Raw genomic sequence first — 21,690 nt, 5'->3', positions numbered from 1 at the left:
AACTGAGACAGCAGTTCAGAACTCAACTGATTCACAGAAAGCAAGTTACAGAGTAAAAGCCCTTATAAAATCCCAAACATCAAAGGAACCATGGCTTTAATAAAATATATCATTGTGAACATTCGAAGTGGAATTGAAGAATCTTAGATAAAGAATCCAAGCTACATAGCTTCTTATCAGACTTTTGTATGGTTCCTTGTTTATCTGGCATTTCTTTTCTAAATATGTATCTTAGTTTAATGCATTTCAGCAGTATTTAGAAATGGAAGCCTCCATAATCTTGAGTCTAATCAATATTGGCTTAATTGGACCTGAAAACTAATTTAGGCATGTGGAAGGGTGGTGGGTAATTCACTGACACGGGAGACAGAACAAATGTACTTGAAACACCACACCGGTGCCCAGTTTTATTTTCTAGAAATACACTCTTTTTACCCGCAGAGGGCACTGTTGCTGGTAAATAAATAGGTAAAGGCTGGTAAATAAATTAAATGCGGGCATTGCCCTCGCAGGTGCTCAAAAATAATAATGAAAACAGAAGGCAAAAGGAAAAAGGAAAATAAAACAGTAATAAAACTACAAATAAAAGGTGCTGCACTTGGCAGCGTTATCCCGGTCGCTGCTACCCGTACGGCCCAGATCACCGACCTACACTAGCGGCTCCCTCAGCCTGGTCTAAACAATATTTCCAGGGTCTGCCCAAGGGTTCCCCGCTGTCACTGTCTTGCTTTCGGGTTGTTTTCTTTCTCCCAGCTGGTTCTCGGTCCTCGACCAGCGCTTCCGCACGTTCAGCGTGTCTAAAAGGGCAGACCTGAGGAAACAGTAGAGCATTATCTTATGGCGCTAACAATCTCCCCAAAACCCGCCTTCCAGCCATTCAGAGAGAGGGAAAGTCCACACACCCCCTTTCCCACCTCCCCGTGTCACTGGCATGACTCACAGGCGGTTATTGGACGACTGCTGCCCTCTTCCTGCTGCACTATGAACACTCCAGCAGAGTCAGCACAGATCTCCCCCTGCTACAAGGCATAAAACATGATGTTAAAGAATGCTAAGTATATGTGATTTATTGCAGATAGAAAGAGCAATGTGATGGTTTGAACATGGAAGTCCCAAGCCATTTGTCTCATGAAGAAAGTTATTACAATGAAATTCCTTGGTGATATATCATACTGTTATCAATGTGGGATAATTCAGAAATACATTGTATGTAGATTGTCATCATCTGCCATGTTCATCCCATGACAAAAAAGTAAGAAACAATCCTATACATACTACCGTACATGTAATCCTATTCTCAGTATGTAGCATCTTACATGTTTTTAAGAATGCCCATACATCTGTATTTAAACATTTTGGTTCAGCAGTCATGTCCATTTTTTTCCTTTTTAAAAAGATTAAATCACAGCAAAAGTACAATTAATGTAGTATATGTTGTATTGTGTTTTAGTATATTTATCAAAACTACTCTAATTAATTTGTAGTTTTTTGGTTCATCACATACAAGCTAAAAAAGTGTTTCAGTTTATTAGTAAACTACATTGGGGTCTATGATTTAAATTTTATGTAGCCTACACCTTATATGCTTGACAAATAATTATCCTATTTCTTCAAGTGGTTTATTTTACAAATATTTTCTTTTAAAATAAAATACTATTTGCGGTTTTAAAAATATATGCACACGCAAATTATACAGACTTTGCAGACATTGTTTTAGTTTTGTTTTGATCCAGCTTTCACCAATCCGATTATGTCCAGCTGCTGTCCTAAATGAATAAAGTTACTTACTGTAATCAATGGGTTCTCATAATCGCAAAAATAAGAACATTAAATCCGATAAATTTGTCAAAATGTATCGGATTATAACCAACTTGATCTGAAACGTCTGCGAGACTATGAGTGTATGATAAGTTTGGTGAAGATTTGTGCAAAATGAAGCCAGTTATCGTGTTCACCACGTAGAATGTGACAGGCTGTATAACAGGGTGTTAGAACAGTGGCCTAAGTATAAATGTGTCTTTGTTAGATGTTCTCTGAGTTAACTAGCATGTTACCTAATTAACCTTTTGTCACCAATTATTGTTAACAGGTGAGGGTCCATGATTATTATAAATACAGGTAGCATAGGCACAAGTTTGTCATTCCAGAATGTAAGGGAGCAGAAAATGGCAAAATACGCTCAGTTAAGCAAAGAAAAAAGACATTAAGAAATGAAGGTCAATCTTTTAAGACAAATCACAAGAACTTTGCAAGTGTCTATAACTGCTGTGGCCAACACCATCAAACAATTTGAAGAAACTGGCACTCATGAGGACCGAACAAGATCAGGCAGGCCAAGGGTGACCTCAGAATCAGAGAAGAAGTTCATTCGAGTCACAAGTCTGTGAAACCGGCGATTCACTGCCCCTGAAATACAAGCGCAGCTAAATGCTACTAGATGTACAGTTGTTTCAACATCAACTGTTCAGAGGAGATTGCGTGAAGCTGGCCTAACTTGAATGGAAGGAAAATAATGTGTATTCCTCTATATATTTCAAAGCAATTATATATATATATTTATATATAGTGGCAGGAAGCTGGTACAGCGATGAACTTTCAGTTGGGTGTTGACCCTTAAACTCTGGTGAAAGTTTATGTGTTGTCCTTATTTCTTTTTCCCCACAGGAAAGAAATTAAAATAAAACCTACTGTTGTTTGTATTCTGTTGTCGTCGGATAAAATTTTTGGTTCAGTCTACTCAGTGGTATATATATATATATATATATATATATATATGTGATTACACTGCGATCCATTTTGGTGATCACAGGATTTTGGCGATCGCAGGATTTATTACAGGAAAGATAACTTTTCATGTTGCACAAATGTTGCAGGCACTTGAAGTACATACTCCATGCATGGTAACGCTATGAATGAGGTCAGACACATCGCACGAAAAGAGCCCCAAAAATGACAATTGTGTTAAAATCTTTTATTATGAAAAATAGTCTAATATGGGAGTCCTTATGATGCTTTAATCAAACGTTTTGTTGCTTTCACACAAAACTACATATTTGCAGCGTGAAAACATTCAAAATGTGCATTACCCATAAAACACATGCTAAACTTACTGTAATTAAGCATATACATGCAGTAGTCAAGGGCAGCTTAAGTTTTTGCCACATGTAATTGACTTATCTAATAAAGACAAGGAATGGTTGGCAACATTCATTGCCATTTGAAGGAGAGAGGAATGTATTTACTTAAAAAGCATTAAAAGCAACCTGTAAACATTTACATTACATTATTTTACAAAAATGCAAAAAAACACAAACATCATTTAAATATTTAAACAGAGTTCTTCCAACTCATCCTCCAACTCACAGTGTGCTCCATTCACATACCAAAAATTTTAATTGAAAATTGAAATTTAAACTCAAAGTTATACAAGTGACCAGTAATATTGGCCAGCTGAATCAAATACTTTCTATTTTTCTATATTTTTCTATTTTTTGTATATTTGAAACCAAAAATAAAAAGTCTTTGTAAAAGCCATATAGCAGTGGAAGACAGTCTCTCTCTCCTGGCAGAAGGTGCACTGATCAGTCACCTCAGGGTTTATTATATTTATACATGCATTAATAGCCAAGATTGCATGTAAGAGTCTCCATGACTGCATGTAAGGGGGGTTGTTAGTAGCTTATTGATCCCAGAATCTCATCAAGCAGCTTCTTGAAGGATCCCAAGGTGTCAGCTTCAACAACATTACTGGGGAGTTGATTCCAGACCCTCACGATTCTCTGTGTAAAAAAGTGCCTCCTATTTTCTGTTCTGAATGCCCCTTTGTCTAATCTCCATTTGTGACCTCTGGTCCTTGTTTCTTTTTTCAGGTCGAAAAAGTCCCTTTGGTCGACATTGTCAATACCTTTAAGAATTTTGAATGTGAATTAGGTCGCTGCGTAGTCTTCTTAGTTCAAGACTGAATAGATTCAATTATTTTAGCCTGTCTGCATATGACATGCCTTTTAAACCTGGAATAATTCTGGTCGCTCTTCTTTGCACTCTTTCTAGAGCGGCAATATCCTTTTTGTAGCAAGGTGACCAGAACTGAACACAATATTCAGGATGAGGTCTTATTAATGCACTGTACAGTTTTAACATTACTTCCCTTGATTTAAATTCAACACTTTTCACAATGTATCCAAGCATCTTGTTGGCTTTTTTATAGCTTCCCCACATTGTCTAGATGAAGACATTTCTGAGTCAACAAAAACTCCTAGGTCTTTTTCATAAAGCCCTTCTTTAATTTCAGTATCTCCCATATGATATTTATAATGCACATTTTTATTTCCTGCGTACAGTACCTTACACTTTTCTCTATTAAATGTCATTTGCCATTTGTCTGCCCAGTTCTGAATCTTGTCTAGATCATTTTGAATGACCTTTCCTGCTGCAACAGTGTTTGCCACTCATCCTATTTTTATGTTGCCTGAGAATTTAACAAGTTTGCTTACTATATCAGAATCTAAATCATTAAAGTAGATTAGGAATAGCAGAGGACCTAATACTGATCCCTGTGGTACTCCACTGGTTACCACACTCCACTCTGAGGTTTCTCCTCTAATCAGTACTTTCTATTTTCTACATGCTAACCATTCCCTAATCCATGTACATGTGTTTCCTTGAATCCCTACTGCTTTCAGTTTGAGAATTTAACTTTTATATGGAACTTTGTCAAAAGTATTCTGGAAATCTAAATAAACCATGTCATATGCTTTGGAATTATCCATTATCGATGTTGCATCCTCAAACAAAGTTCCTTCACTTTTAAAATCTTGCCATTCTCTTCACCAAATTGACTTATCGCAGGAGAGATTAGCAAAGAAGGAAACAGAGGCACTCGACTTTCATCAGAAATGTTCTCCAGTATCACACTGCTCTGTGTCTGTCAGATCACAAATATTTTCTATTTTATCGCATATGAGAGAAGCATTAAATGATTCTGAACTATTATAAAAAAATATTTAGGTGTGGATTACAAACTAAAGTCCGCTCCAGAACTCAAAAGGGATCCAAAAGATCATCATATTCAGCCTTTAGTAACATCCAGACCCTCAGCACACTCTCTCAGGGGGAAACATGAAAACTGTATTTTGTTAAAATCTAAAAATAAAATGAAAACCAAGCCCCCCAGCCTTACGAATAAAAACGAATGCCAGTTCCCTCCAAGGCAGCTTTACCTGAGAATAAAGCAGTTTCTGCGGAGCTTGATTACTAAAGGCAGCTATTCTGCACTCAATATTCATAAGCCCTTGTCCACTCTCTTCTAGTAGTAGATACAACAACTGCTTTAGCCAATAACACCCATCTCAAAAAAATCTAAGAGCAGAGATTGAATCTGCTTAATCAAAAATTGCGGGGGCTCCACACAGATCAATTTATGCCAGAGACTGGAGGCAACTAAATAATTTAAAATGAATACTCTTCCTCTAAAGGACACCTGTGGAAGAAGCCACTTCCACCTCTGCAAACAACCTTTTACTTTACCTAGAACCCCTTCCCAGTTTAACTGTTACACTTTTTTCATTGCCCAAAAAGACCCCCAAGTGTTTAAACCCTATTTGACTCCATTACAGTCCATCTGGTAAAACCAGAGATCTACACTCCTATCCCTCCCCAAAGAGCACAGCACTGCTCTTACTCCAGTTAACACGAGCTGATGAGACTTTATATCCTCTTGATTACAAATGAATGCAACTATATCATCTGCATAGGCTGAGAGCGAGTGGGCATTACAGTTTGGAATAAATAAACCTGTTAAAACATTTCTTATTTTACTTAGTAACGGTTCAATTGATAAAGCGTGTAACATTCCAGACAACCTTGCCTGATTCCTCTCTGTACAGCAAAAGGTGAACCTCCCACAGATAATGGTGGTCTACTTAATCAAAAGCTTTTTCCTGATCTAAAGAAAAAAAGACCAGTATTACAGCCAAATAATTTAGAAGCCCTTAATATATCTCAAACTAAAAAAATTATCTATTTGGAATGCAATAGGTTTGATCAGGGTGCACATCCTTATCAATTACTGCACTCAGTCTATTGGTCAGAGCTCTAGAAAGGACCTTACACTTAGAGCACAACAGCATCACAGGTCTCCAACTTGTTTATATTTTTAAGATCACCCTTCTTAGGGAGAAGCGTGATGACAGCTCTTCTGCAGCTCAGAGGTAACTCCCCTTTCTCAAAGCTCTCTTCAAACACTTTGAAAATGTTCTATTGAAAGAATTCCCAAAAACTTTTAAAACATTCTATGGGCAACCCATCAATTCCAGGAGCTTTACCTTGTTTTAACCCTTGAAGGGCACCAGTAAGCTCTTTCATGGCAGTGCTCTTCCCAGTTCTTTTTTTTTTTTGCCTCTTCAGGCAGACATGACAAGTCCTGCAGGAAACTCTACATCTCTTCAGGCTCGGCCTCAGCCTCCTCTGAGAACAAGCCAAGTAGAATTCCACAGGATACCTGCGGATCTTGCCCTGTGTTTAAAAGAGAACAATAAAATAGAAAGAGAAACAAAGTTATCTGAGAAGGTAGTAGGGGAAATATGACATTGTTTAATCCTTTGAGTAGTGAGTTTTAGAATGTTTTGATGGGCCCACTGGAGTGAGTTTTTTTTTTTTTTTAATTTCATAATTTTTCATATTTACACCCTCACATCGACATATTTGTTAGTAGACCTATTAGCAATTTATTACACAATAAAAATACGTAAACACCTATTTCTTATCGTAAATAAACAAAACGAATATTAATCGTTATTTTGTCATAACGAAAGGTTTTGAAAAAAGTACCAAGTAATCAATAAATAACACGTTCCAAAAAAAAATTTCATCAATTTTTCTTCTTCCTTTTGTGAGTTCCAGAAACTCTTATATTTTGCTCACTAACCCACTTTTTATCAAAGTGGACTCTAAGGTCTGAGATGAATCAATAATATCTGCCTTGTCCTCACTCTGACTCTGAGCTGCTCTCTTTCACAGTGCTGGCAATCGCAACGCTCCAGGACTGCTCTCCATCAGCTCTGTCGCTCTTACAAGCTTTCTTTGCTACTTCTACCCCTGCAGCATTTCTTTTCTGCACTCCCCTTTTCTTCTTTTTTGGGGGGTTTTAAAACCATAATTTTCATTTACAGGCTCACACATCTCTACTTCTTCCCCCACAGTCATTTTAGAATCTTGCAACAATGCAGTCTCGCTCCCCAAACTCTTGTCTTCACTGCTAGTAATACACTGAGAAGGATTCTCACCCTCTGTTTTACCAGCCTCTGTCTCCTTTACTTCACTCGCACCTGTAGAAGCTTCATTTATATTTTTTATTTCAAGCTCCACAGCTTTAATATTTTTATTTTTGTTTCCCCACTACACTAACACCACTAGTCGGCCCCACTGCCTCTCCATTTTTTTATTTCAGCCCTCTTTCTATCAACATTCTGATTCTTCCTTCCACCACTAGCACTACTCAGTACTTTGACTACAGCCAGACCACCTTGAATAAGCCTTATCTCATCTGATCTCAGAAGCAAAGCAATGTTGGGCTTGCTTAGTACTTGGATGGGAGACCACCTGGGAATACTGAGTGCTATAGGCATTACAGTGTTGAAATGACTACTCAGCACTTTACTCTTTGTTTCAAGCTCCATAGATTTAATATTCTTTTGGTTCACCCCACCACAAACACCACCAATTGGCTCCGCTACCCCTCTGTCATTAATTCCAGTGTTCTGATTTTCCACTCCACTGGGTGGGTGGGTTTTAGGTATGTGGGTGGGTAGATAGGTCTTAGTCCCAAAGCATGTACTGTAAATGCTTTGCATGCCACTAAGGTAAGTCCATCTAGAAGCTTACTTAAAATATAAAATATGTTGAAGTGCTACAGATTATTATATAGCTTGTGCTTTAACATGTTTCTTTCCATTTTAATTGTTTAAGTTTGGCATGACTGAACTCTTCTGCACCAATATATCTCAAAAGAGTTAGAACAACCTTACTTACACATACTGCTGCCTTTTAAAACTCATCATTGCTGTTGGAACAAATTAAATTAATGAAATCAGTAATATAATATGGCTGTTAAACATTTACAACTTCGCTGTTTTGTGAGAAATGTGTCCTCAAGGCTCTCTGACATCTAGACCATTTCAATGTGCAGTTGCGCAAAGTGAAGCATATTAAAAAGCCCAGACTCTTTTGAACCAGCAGCTGTATTACCTGCAGCAGTAAATCTTTCCTGGCAATCTGCTACACATGAGCTCCTCAGGCTGAGGATTTTGCTGACTTCATACTACTGGTCCTCTGAGAGGCCTAGCAAATGTCTTTTTTTATGTGTGTGCTACTGCAAAAGCTAAAGTTGGAACTGAAAAATAAAGTTTAGGAAAATGGGGAAAGATTTTTTTCTTTTTTTTTTAATCTGTTCCCACCAGAACTACTCTGTTTGGAGTCTTCAAGGTCTTCTGAAGTTGAGTTTAGGGATTAGTTATCTGCTTTCTCAGCATCACTGAACTTGTCGTTAGTGTGTGCCTATAAGAAAAAAAAAAAACAACAAAAAAACCAAAAAAAAACAAACATGCTGCACTGAAAAGTTAAGATGTAGCAACTGATTTAAGAAGCACGTCACAGCTATAATTTATGTCCCCTCTGTGACTCATTTTGTATAGGATTTATTAGTTGCACATATTTCTAAAAACACCTCATTTCAAATTTGAGTTTTAAGAGCAGACTGTGGTTTAACACTAGAACTGCCACAGCAGTCATTTTGATGGTTTCAGGTTTTCAAATTTTAATTACTCTGCGTGTCTGAAAGTTATGCAGTTGTTTGTTTATGTCTTTTCCAAAATACATATATTAAATAAACTGACAGCATTTGAAAGGCAGGATCATGAAAATAAGGAAGTTATAATCCCACCCACCTAGAACCACCAAAGCCATAATTTTGACTGCCTTTTACAGTACATTTTTATTTTGAATATAACTTACAATATTCAATTTTATTTTTATATATAAGCCTGTTGTTATCTCTACTGGACCTGGCAATCACCAATTCCTTCCTTTTATACAAGACATGCACTGGGGAAAATGTCAGTAGGCAAGATTTCATCTTGAAGCTTGCCACAGTGCTTCGGCAGAAACATTTCGATCAGGAAACTGCAAAGCAGCAAGCTGCTGCAGCTCAACCTGGATTATGTGCTGCTCCGAGTGACACACGCAAGAGAAAACATGGTACTTTCATTTTAAATAAAAAATGACTTTCTTTTTTACAGTTTTGTATGTACATATACCTGTTTACACTCTAGTTTATTTTAAAATGTTTATTTTATTATAGTTTTTCCTTTTTTTAAGTACAATGGAATGTCACATATCTGATGGTCACATAACCACCCTGATCATTAACTGCCTCGCTAAATAAATAAATACATATTAAAAGTAGGCTACGAGAGTAATGGCATTGGCAGAAAGTGCAGCTTCTGTGATGGAAACAGAAAGAAATGGTTATAGCAATCAGCCTTTTGGTGCGTTTCTCTTTAAGAGAGGCGGGCTGTGTGCGTGTGTCAGTCAGCTGTGTGTAGCAGTGCCGTCAATACAGTAGAGAATATGCTTTTTTTCGTGCAATGAGTTTATGTGATGGAGGGCATCTTGCAGATATAGGCAGAATATTGTTGTAGCTTTTAAATGCATTTGAATCAAACAAAGCAATCTTCATAAACACAATGCTTACTGGCTGTTTGTTTAAAATAGCCGAAGCAATATGCAAACCAAGCTGCTTATCAGCTGTTGGCAATATCAAGAAAGAATGCAAAGTACCGTGACAGAGATATTAAGAAAGCAGAACCACAGAGGCAGGGACTTCTAGAGTTAAGAAATAAGCCATCAGTTGCCAGTTATTGTACATTTAACATTTTTTTATATTTTTTAATTTTTTTTAAAGCTTTGCATTGAGATGGAAACTGCATATCAACACTATATATTATTAGCCTAATTTATCTTGTTTTTGTTCACTAACCAATTTATCTATAAACAGTGAAAAAAATATAATAAAATACACATTTCAAAAGAAACGGGTATGTACATTTACCTGTGTACAGGTGTAAACGGGTATATATACATACACACACAAAACTATAAAACCAAAATCATTGTTTTTAACACTACATAAAAAGAAAATATAGCACTACTTCCAGTATGACGGCTGCATTGTACTCTATGGAGGAGCGAACGCATCTGCCAGCTGACTGTGCCTGCATCCAGGAGCTGTTTTAGAAAAAAAAGAATATATAATATTTCATATTAAGCACATAAGTTGTTATCTTACCAGTCATTTCAATTTGCTTGTATGGATCTGAGTGCAGCTTGCCATATTCCAATGAAAATGACTACTTTCAAGATTTAAATATTTCCTTCTGATATATTCCCAGTTGCATTTGTGGAAAAAAACGAAGGATTAGGAACTAGGCTTTCACTGAGTTGGCATCTTGACAAATCCATAATCATAGCAATCTCTGTCTCATAGTCAGTCTACAAACAAACTAAGACAATCTGTACTAAGAGTAGGCGTGTCTTGTTTACTGCATTTACAAAAAAAAGTAGAATATCTTACGTTATATTAAAACATATGTATTGTAATGCATGTGTCACATTGACCCATGTGGCAGTTCTATGTAGGATTGTTTATAACTTTATCATTTCTGCGATTCTGGCTATCAAAACGCCATCAGGATATTTGATTTATATATTTAGTTAAGTCAAAAACGGACATATACGATTTACAACGGAAGAGTAATTAACATTTTAAATGGAAAATGGATCAAACTGACCAGCGTGGTGGTTTTAGTGTTACTCCTGTCCTGACAAAATATTGTTCATGGATTCTCATTTACCAGGTTCTTGTTTTTTTTGTTTCATTGAACAGGATCATGTTGAATTTATATGAAACTACTAGAAATATTGTAAAAGTGATTGTTACCAGTATTATTTTATAAATCATTCTTGATCTTTAAGTTTTTGCAGAAAAACAGATTAATGTATCTAACACAAAGTTAACAGTGTGTTACATATAGTTTCTTTAAATATCCAGCAGTACAAAATTTTAATAGTATCTTGTAACTAAAGTGTGATTGAGTCAATAAAATTCTAAGGTTTTATAATAGAATACAATCCAGATACAAAGTTGTTCTGGGTATTCCTTGATAATGATTTGAACTTTGTTTGTGTAGGTGAGTAAATTGACTATTATTTACATGGGGCAATATGGACCTAGCCCACTTTTACCTGATAGGTGATGTCTGGGGGTAATCTATGTGGTACACCTGGAAGGCCAGTAGCTTTGCTGTGTTTCAGCTAGATATCATTTTACTATTATTTTTAAGAATTTCTATGACATCTGTATTGTTTTAGTGCTGGTATATTTAACTGATTGGTATTTATATTTATTCTATACTGGAAATACTGTGAGATTTGTAACTACCAACCAAGCATACTTCTTGAATACTTAGAAAATTAACAATTGTACATTTTCATTCTGACCCTTTGTTTTGCATACCTCTAAAATATACATCGTAGAATTAATTAGCTTTTCTGGAGTCACAGTTTACACTTGAGTTAAATGCAAACCACAGAGTGTAAATATCTGAACACCACAGTTCTTAATCAGATTTTACAAATTGCAGAGACAGAAATATGTGTTGTTCTGTTTGTCTTTTAAAAAATCTGCACAGAATGACAGAATTGTGACTCATTTGAGCAGTGTGGCATTTTGTGCTGACACTACGGACATAAATACTCTATTTTATCATGAAAGAGATTATGCTCCTATTCTTAGGGTTCTCAAATTTATCATGCAAATCCATTTCGCATGAACAACTTTGAATAAGCAATGTGAAAGCCTTTCCAATGACACAGCAGTATCTGCAAACCCATTTGATTTCAAGTTTTACAGAACATTCCTTTTGTCACATTCTTTTAAAAAATTTCAGCTGTGGTCGGCAAGGATTTTAAGATGGTCTGAGCTACTTGTACTGATTTTCAGTTGATCCCAAGGTTGTTATGCTGGTTCAATAAAAAAATGAAAAAAACAGTACTCTAAAGTCTATTTTGTGTAACCTTATAAATCAGCTGCAGTCTACACTCTTACACTATTCTAGTAGGTTGTTATAGGCCAGTTGGGTAGTTAGAAACAAATGTGTGTACAAATTCTTAACTTGTGCTGGGTATTACTTCATTAGTAGTTTCTAAACATTGCAGCAAGGAAAGGATACATGCTGTTATCACTGAGAAATATTCAATGCATGTATGTCTTCTTTCTTTTTCAGCACCAATCTCAGTTATCCGTATGCCCACAAGATGATTAATACATATAAATAGTTTTGTTCATTCATAAAAAGCCATGTGGAGCTAAAGGCTTATCAGACTCACATAGACTGTACATTGACATATATATATATATATATATATATATATATATATATATATATATATATATATATATATATATATATATAGGTACAGTTATAGCTATAATTAATACAGCATTGGGTTCACATTAATGCTTAATAAGCTCCCCCATTGTTAATTTACTTCACTATTTACTGCTGCTGCTGCTTTACCCATCCTCTGCTACAGCACTGAGATACAATGAAGAAACAAAATACGTGCATACCCGGAAATCTAAATCTACAATAAAAAGGTAAACAAATAAATGATGTTTGGAAATACTATTTCTATATCTGGACATCATTATACCATAACAGAAATGTGCTTTAGTTTATGTTCAATTGTTATTTTTTCTTAAATATTTCCTGTCTTATTCACAATTTATAATGTCATTCTCAGTCTCTATCACAAGAGGGTAGCAACAATACATACTAGTGGTGTTCTCACTAACATTCAGGAATAAGCAAATTTATGAAAATAAATGTTTGTGTTCATTGTTGTTTGGGGACATGTTTCTCAACTGAAAAACCAACAAAGCCATTGCTGGATAATGTATCTATGAACTAGGTTTCAACATCCGTGGCTCAAATATGCTAAAAACACCACATTCTTTCAATATTGTCCACTGCTTACCTCGCTCCATTTTGAGGTTTCTCCTCTAATCAGTACTTTCTGTTTTCTACATGTTAACCACTCCCTAATCCACGTGCATGCATTTCCTTGAATCCCTACTGCATTCAGTTTGAAAATTATTTTTTATGCAGGACTTTGTCAAAAGCTTTCTGAAAATCTAAATAAACCATGCCATATGCTTTGCAATTATCCATTGTTTATGTTGTATCCTCAAAATAATCAAACAGGTTAGTTAGACACAATCTCCCTTTCCTAAAACCATGCTCACTGTCTCCCAGGATACTGTTACCATATAGGTAATTTTCCTTTTGGATCTGACTATATTTTACATAAGTTTACATATAATAGAAGTCAGGCTTATTGGTCTGTAGATACCTGATTCGGTTTTGCCTCCCTTTTTGTGGATCGGTATTACGTTTGAAGTTCTCCAGTCTGTTGATACAACCCCTGTCTGAAGAGACTGTTTCATGATCTTGGTTAGCAGTTTGTAAATAAATTCTTTCATTTCTTTGAGCACCATGATATCAGCCATGAATTTAAATTAATTATTTCCAGCTGTCTGTATGGGGCTTTGCAAGGTGCCAGTAGTATCCCAGAAAATACCACAGTTTTGGCCTTGTCTTTTATTACTTAGACTGCTTGATTAATTTACCTTGTTTTTGTTTTATTGTTTATTGTATATATACTGAAATATTACAGAATCTTGTCTTTGTAAATAATTAAATATGACAGTGACTATTAATTTTCAGTAACACACAGGGATATGTGAATCATAAGAGGTGTTCACTAGATGGCATGTCCACCTACAAATGTTGGCAAGTATGCATTTTTGCATTTACTGGATACAAAACATTTAATGTGCCATGTATCCTTTTCACTTGCTGACAATGGCGGAGACTTGCATGGGAGTAAAGGCTGCCATAATACATTATTAACTCATGTGTGGTTAATAATTTGCATATTGCTGGTAATAAATCACAATCATAATAATAATAATAATAATAATAATATAATAATAATAATAATAATAATAATAATAATAATAATTGGAAAAATGATTCCAGAGTAGCTTATAAACCTCTAAACCGAAATATAAATTCACCATTTTTTTCTTTCTACACAGGATAATATTGTCATTTCTTTGGGAACTATTGGGAGGCTCTCATCTGGCCCAGGGGATTTTTTTATTTAAGAGCTCCTAGTCCCTTTAAAACTCCTGCCACTATTATGTTAAAGTTATTTAAAACTGAATAGGAACAGGTCGATATGTGGGGCATGTTGTCTGTATCCTCCTTTGTAAAAACTTGTGAAAAGTAATCAGTTAATATATTTGCTATTTGTTTTTCTTCATCTGTGATTTTGCCATTTGTATCTCTTATACAATTTACTTCATCCTTGAATGTTCTTTTGCTGTTAAAATATTGGAAAAACTTTTTGGAATTGGTTTTAGGCCCCTTGGCAATGTTCATTTTAATCTCTCTCTTGGGCTTTTTAACTTCCTTTTTGACTTGCGTTTGCAGTTCAAAGCACTCTTTCTCTGTACTTTGCCTTTTTTTCTCTGAATATTTTTATTATCATTATTATTAATCTATTAAACCATTTTGGAAATTTTGTTTTAGATTTTGCATTCCTGTGTGCACCACGATTTCAGCCATGTATTTAAATTATTTATCTCCAGCTGTCCATATGGTCCTTTGCAAGGTGCAAGCAGTATCCCAGAAATCCTTGGATTTCTAGTTAACCTGATGTGACACAAACATCAAAATAATTCAGTATTTCGATGTCATCTTGTCCAACCTAGGGCACAAATAGAAGGGAAACTGCTCTACAAGTCGACACTGAAATATCTAAGCATAGATGAAAAAACAAATACAGTAGTTGGACAATTTAAAACAAGATCCTGATAGTGCCACAAGGGGCAAGGTTAATTTAGTTATGAGATGCTGATTGTAATACAAAAATACATACCTCACTGGCAATGTATCAAGCAATTTGAGTTATGTATAATAAAATAACCCATAGTAAAGTTAAAAAAATAGCAACCAACTGCCTTATATTTGACATTAATTGACCAGGCTATAAAGACTCTAGGAACCAGAAGTAATGGAGTGCAGAGATTGGGAGGGAGACTGAAAAGGACGGTCCAGGGTCCAGGGTCCAGGTTCCAATCTGGATTAAACAGCAGGAGATCAAGAGAAACAAACAATACCATAGTTACAAAGAATGTAAAACTTTTGTTGTTTCAGTTGTTCTAGACATGTTCAATTAACTACTTTTATAAAGTATTAGTTCACTCATAGACTGTGCAATAAGGATTTATATTAATTCCAACATGAGGAGCCCAGAGACTGCGTGACCGAAGGTTGTCCCTCTTTTTTTTTTTTTTACCTCCACAGAGTTGTCGATGGCAGGAAATTGGTCCGCTCGTCATGTGAGCTGGACTAAGGCTGAGACCAAATCAAAACTTTGATAATGCACTAATCGCACTTAACACAACTGTATTTAATAGCTTTTTCTTTTTAGAAGCAGAAGAAATAAAAGATACTTACCAAAAAAAGAAAACACTATTAAATACAGTTTTGTTAAGTGCAATTGGCGCATTGTCAAAGTTTTGATTTCCAGGGTCGGATACTGAACTTGAGGGGGGAGGGAGGGGGAGGGGGTAAGCAGAAGACACAGTCTGTGCAAAGAGACGTTTCTTTTGCAAAACCGCGTTAGACTCTGTATAATGGCTATTGCCACTAATGTGACTAAATAACTTTGTGTTTGTCTGTCTGTCGCAAGAAATACTACCCCTGCATGGAATTGGGGGACAACTGGTGCAAGGGTGTGGCAATTAATTTTTTCAGTAATTTTTTTTTTTTTTAACCTAATGAATTTGCTGTGATTTTCTTTCACAATTGTTTTTACAATTATGCACTGTGTAATTGGTGTGCTGGGCTATTAAAAATGTATTTTTGAAAATTATCTTGGCCGTTGTCTCTGTTCATCCTGGTTGAGACTGAGGGTGGTCCCCTGGAAATCAAAATGAACCTGCACAGGGAAGAAAAGCAAAGGGTTGGCTAGTGGTGTTATATACCTGAGCTACCTGTGACTTACACATGTTTATGTCACTACCTTAAAAGCAGAAAGACCTGAAATGCGAATATCATACTATTTTTAAATAAGCTTTGAGTATCGTTGTTCTATCTTCACTTTCAATTGTAGCTATTGTCCCAAAACATTAATGTTTTATAATTCATATGTACCAAATCAGCTGTTATGTTATATTACTGGTGTATATTTTCTTAATAAGATACACATTAAAATATCTTAACAGAACATTGCCTTTTTATGTCATTGTAAATTGTACAAAGTGAACCTGTTACAATTGAATTTCCATTTTCACTGTTAGAGATTCATCATTTTCAGGAGAAATGTTTGATAAGCCCAATTAACTTTCTCATTCATTCATCAAAAAGCATGGACTCATTGCTTTTCTAAATGGACGTTTGACTTCCAAAATGCATCCGCCATGCCAGGTTTACTGTGGTGGATTGAATGGAAAGGAGAGCTTATCTACAGTAGAAAAACGAATAAAAATGTGAAAACAGCAGAGTCAGAATTAATACTAGATGATTTAAAGAGCAATCTGAGAACAGTCAGGGAAATTTTACAAAAGAACTAAGAACAAAGATTAGAAAATGAAGAAAAACTTTACAATTCCACATGCAGCAGTTTAATTGTTTAAACAGTACTAAAATATTTTAGTCACACTTCACAGTTGTTTTGAAGCACAAAACTGTGCTGCAGATTTTTCTTTATATTTTATTGTGTAGACTTTCCTTAAAAATATATTTTTTAAAATGGAGCAGTAAATCATGACAACCAAATACCTGAGATTTACAACTGCCTTGAATGATATTGTAGCACAAATGGCCATGTATAAATTCAGAGCTATTTTTTAAAATACTTGAAGTCTTGTCATATTGAATTATTGACCCTGACTACCATGGGGTTCTATCAATTGACTTGAAAAGGTTCTTAAATCTGCCAAGTGCTAAGTCCTTTGTAATAATGTTTATGAGGCTTGATGGTCGTGATCCTCTGTGAAATACACATGGGCCTGTACTAAATTTCCCTTTTAACGCCTTAAGGTGCACAAGAAATTGAGAGGTTGTTCAAATGGTTTCTTCTTAAAATAATGTACAATTGAGAGTGACAAGTATCACAGGGCAACTGACAGTTTGGATGGCCAGATACAACCTTTCAGTACATTTTAAACCCTGTTTTGTGCCTCTCATTTAAAAAATAACAAAGTTGTATCGTTTATTTGTGGAGCACATATGCCTTGAACCTTACAGGGTTAGAGTAGCTATAATGACAGCTGGTGTGTAGCCCTACCAAACAACATTTTTTTTTCATATTGCACAACAACAACAATATATTTTCACATGGTCCAAAACAAATAAATTAAATTGACTGTGCAAAGAAAAAAAAAATCAACAAAAAAAAATCAAGCAACACATACAGAGCAATCCAGCCTTTAAATCAATGAAATATTCCCACCCTAAGACTACTAGCTTTCTCTCTGTTAACACACCCCTCCTTATTTGTTACTAATAGGTCTAACAAACCTGACAAATTTGGGATCAAGTTTAGGCTGGCAGCGAACTTTCAGCCCAAATATTTGATCAATGGCTACTCCTACTTTGGCAAGGATGAGACTTGCCCAGTTAGCCAAAGGCTGCATGACAGTGTGGTACTTCGGCTAATGGTGACTGTATTTAGGAAAAGGAAGATTTTTTTTTTTTTTTTTTTAACCTCGCTGCAATTGGCAAAAGAGTTGAAGAAGACAAAAAACAAGGCTGGTTGGAACTGAAAATAAACAAGAAAAGGACTGTCACCATCTGCAGGAGACCTGAAAACAGAACTGTACTTCACTACAATTCTGAAGCACTCTGACAGCACTCCAACAGTTTACAAGTGCAAGCTGAGAAAGAATGTAAATATTCTCAGCTTCCTTCATCCATCAGTTACCATCGGGACTGGTGAAAAAAAACAAAAATAAACAATGGAGACTGTGGATACAATACAACGAATCAGGGAGTTGACATTTTAGACTAGCTGGGTCTCGCAGGTGACCTGTTCATGTGTTTTACAATGAATTGGATCTCGCAGACATCAACTCTTTCATTCTTTACAACAAATGCACGGGCAAGTAAATAACAAAGAGAAAAATGATATATTGCTGCTAGCAGAAGAACTTCGCCAGAAGCATTTTGAACAGAAGAAGAGTGCAAAGCAGGTACCTGCAGCTGAAGGTAGCAACCCTGGTGCCAGCAGCAAGCGACGACAATGCCAGGGTGTCAAATGCAATGTTAACAAGACTCTTGACAGCTGTGCCCAATGCGCAAAGGCAGTGTGTGGAAAGTGCTCTGCATATGTGGAGAAGCACATGTGATCTTTGTGCTGTTGCAATTGTTTATAAAACCCATTTCTGTTCAAATGTTTGTTTTTTATTCACATAGTTTCGATGCATATTTACACTTTCTTATGTCTGTATATAAACCAATTTATTTTCAATTTTTTGTAACTTATTTACATCGTTCCAGTTGTACTGTTTTGTATATAAATAATATACCTGTATATACACTTATTTCTTTTCAAATATTTGTTTTTGAAATGTATCTTTTTTTTTTCAGTTGCACTTTATATAACTCATTTTTTTCAAATGTTGATTTATTTACAATGTTTCGGTTGTGCAGATGTTTTATAAGACTTGCCTGAATAAAAATATGACTTATAACCGATTGTTTGTCCTTTCATTATAATATTTATGTTGTTTTTAATACAGCGGTCAAATTGCAAAGGTCAACTACAACGCTGAAGTCTTTCTTGTGGCTAGCCTGTTCTAATTCTGTACCAGAGACTTGCAGATTATCCCAAACATATCCCACAGTTATTGTATGCAATTAGTTGTCAAACTTTATAGAAAATATATTTCAGAAAAATGTTCAAATATATATTTTTGTATACATATATAAGTCTGATGCATTTTATATTTTAGCTGAGCTGAATTTAAATATTATTTCAAATCTGTTTAAATGCAAATTGATTATTTACAACACTGAAGGGCAGAATTTACTTTACATATATAGTTTAATGCCATTGTACCAAGATCTGATAAATAGATCCTGAGTGGTTGAATATGTTTCTGTCATCCTGCAGCAGAGGCCATATGTTACATTATCACATCCATTAGAAGATGCATATCTGCACAGTGACAAAAACAATTCTTGACAAGCAGGGAAAACATCTAATCTACAAATACAATCTTTGATGAAGGTAGTAAGAAAAGCCCATGCATGATATTTAATTTTAGAGAATGTAACAGGCATTTTCTTGAGAACCTATTGGTGTCATTATTGGACTTTTTTTTTTTTTTTAAATCATAAGACAAAGGTATGAGATGGCATACTATATATTCAGCTCATGTTTGGCTAAATCTCCTCTGGTTTAAGACACTCTGCCACTGCATTCATATAAATCATTTTATATGCTGATGTGGCTGCAGGGATTATGTAATATGTTCTAAAACTAAATATATGGGTCATGTGGTTTAGAGTAACACACATCACACTAATATTGATCATATTTGCAAAAAATCATATTTTGTTTTTTGTTTTTTCTCCTCAACCAGATGAGTTAATGAACATATAACATAATATTACAGATACAGTGACTCTCAAAAGTATTCACCCCCCTTGGACTTTTCCACATTTTATTGTGTTACAACATTAATCAAAATGGAATTAATTAGGAGTTTTTGCCACTGATCAACACAAAAAAAGTGAAAAATAAAATCTGCAAATTGTTCTAAATTAATTACAAATACAAAACAGAAAATAATTCATTGCATAAGTCAATATTTGGTAGAGGCAACTTTGGCAGCAATTACAGCCATGAGTTTATTTGGATAAGTCTCTACCAGCTTTGCACATCTGGACACTGCATTCTTCTTTGCAAAACTGCTCAAGCTTCGTCAAGTTGGATGGGGACCTTTGGGGACAACAATTTTCAACTCGTTCTACATCTTCTCAATTGGATTGAGGTCCGGGCTTTGACTGGGCATCTAGAACATTGACCTTTTTGTTTTTAAGCTACTCCAGTGTGGCTTTGGCTGTATGTTTGGGGTCATTGTCTGCTGGAAGATGAATCTTCTCCCAAGTCCCAGGTCTCTTGTAGACTTCAGCAGGTTTTCCTCCAGGATTTCTCTGTACTTTGCTACATTCATTTTGCCCTCTATCTTCACAAGCTTTCCAGGCCCTGACGCAGAGAAGTATTCTCACAGCATGATGCTTCCACCACAGTGCTTCACGGTAGGGACGGTGTTCTCAGGATGATGTGCGGTGTTAGGCTTGTGTCAAACATAGCGCTTAGCATTAAGGCCATAAAGCTTGATTTTGGTCTTATAGAATCTTTTTCAACTTGGTAGTCTTCCACATGCCTTCTGGCAAACTCTGGCCGAGATTTGATATGAGTTTTTTTCAACAATGGCTTTCTTTTTGCCATTCTCCCATAAAGGCCAGTTTTTGAAGCACCTGGGCTATTGTTGCCATATGCACAGTGTCTCCCAGGTCAACCATGGAAGGCTGTAACTCCTTTAGAGTTGCCATAGGCCTCTTGCTGACCTCCCTGACAAGTGCCCTTCTCAATTGGATACTCAGTTTTTGAGGACGGACTGTTCTAGACAGATTCACAGTTGTGCCATATTCTCTCCATTTCTTAATAATGGACTTTACTGTGTGCCGGGGGATATTCAATGCCTTGGGAAAGTTTTTATATTCTACCCGTTATTGGTGCTTTTGAAGAACCTTATTCTGGATTTGCTCTGAATGTTCCTTCGTCTTCATGATGTAGTTTTTGTTAATAAATGTACTAACCAATCATGGGACCTCCCAGAGACAGATGTATTTAACCTGAAATCATGTGAAACACCTTCATTGCACACAGGTAGAGTAACAAGGAATAATAAGGATAAAAGCGGATATTAGTGCAAGCAACAGTAATAAGAATTCCCGTTTCAGATTTATCTATTTTTACTATGTTCAAGATTTAAAGAGTAGAATTGAAGTTGAATTTCTAGATATGATTTTGACAGATCTTGGTTAGGGTTGAAGGATTTTGACCTAGTTGTGAATTCACAACAACAAAGAAAAACCAAAGGCCAATTGAAGCTTCCAGAAAAGCATTGTTGTAACTGTCGAAACAACCATTTCTAAGACTTGAACTAAGGTTGTGGAGTATGCTGAGCAGTATTGACTTCTGTCTATTGACTGTATTAGCTGCTGATTTTTTAGGGTTGCTTAGAAGGCTAGAGAGTTCGAGTCATTACACCTGAGTGAAATTGAATGCCTGCAATTCATCTACAAATGGAAGTTGAATGAAGGTGTTGATTACACTATGTAACACAATTTTTGTTCCTGGGTAGTAAGTGTTATTTCCTAATTGCTTATGCCTCAAAAGTATAGAAAATGGTTATTATTCCCCACAAACTTTGCTTTTGTGACCAGGACAGTGATATTTTGAAATTTACATATTTCCAATGAGAAAACG

General features: G+C 35.6%; 1 pseudogene; it reads left to right on the top strand.

Moving 5' to 3' along the window:
* Positions 1–7,505: 7,505 nt before the first annotated feature.
* LOC121325824 lies at positions 7,506–7,624 on the top strand (annotated as a pseudogene).
* The last annotated feature ends 14,066 nt before the right edge of the window (positions 7,625–21,690 follow it).

Source organism: Polyodon spathula, chromosome 1 (assembly GCF_017654505.1).
Source record: "Polyodon spathula isolate WHYD16114869_AA chromosome 1, ASM1765450v1, whole genome shotgun sequence".
NCBI classification, from domain to species: domain Eukaryota; kingdom Metazoa; phylum Chordata; class Actinopteri; order Acipenseriformes; family Polyodontidae; genus Polyodon; species Polyodon spathula.
Note: the sequence above shows the minus strand (reverse complement) of the source record. Positions and strands in the feature narration are given on the sequence as shown.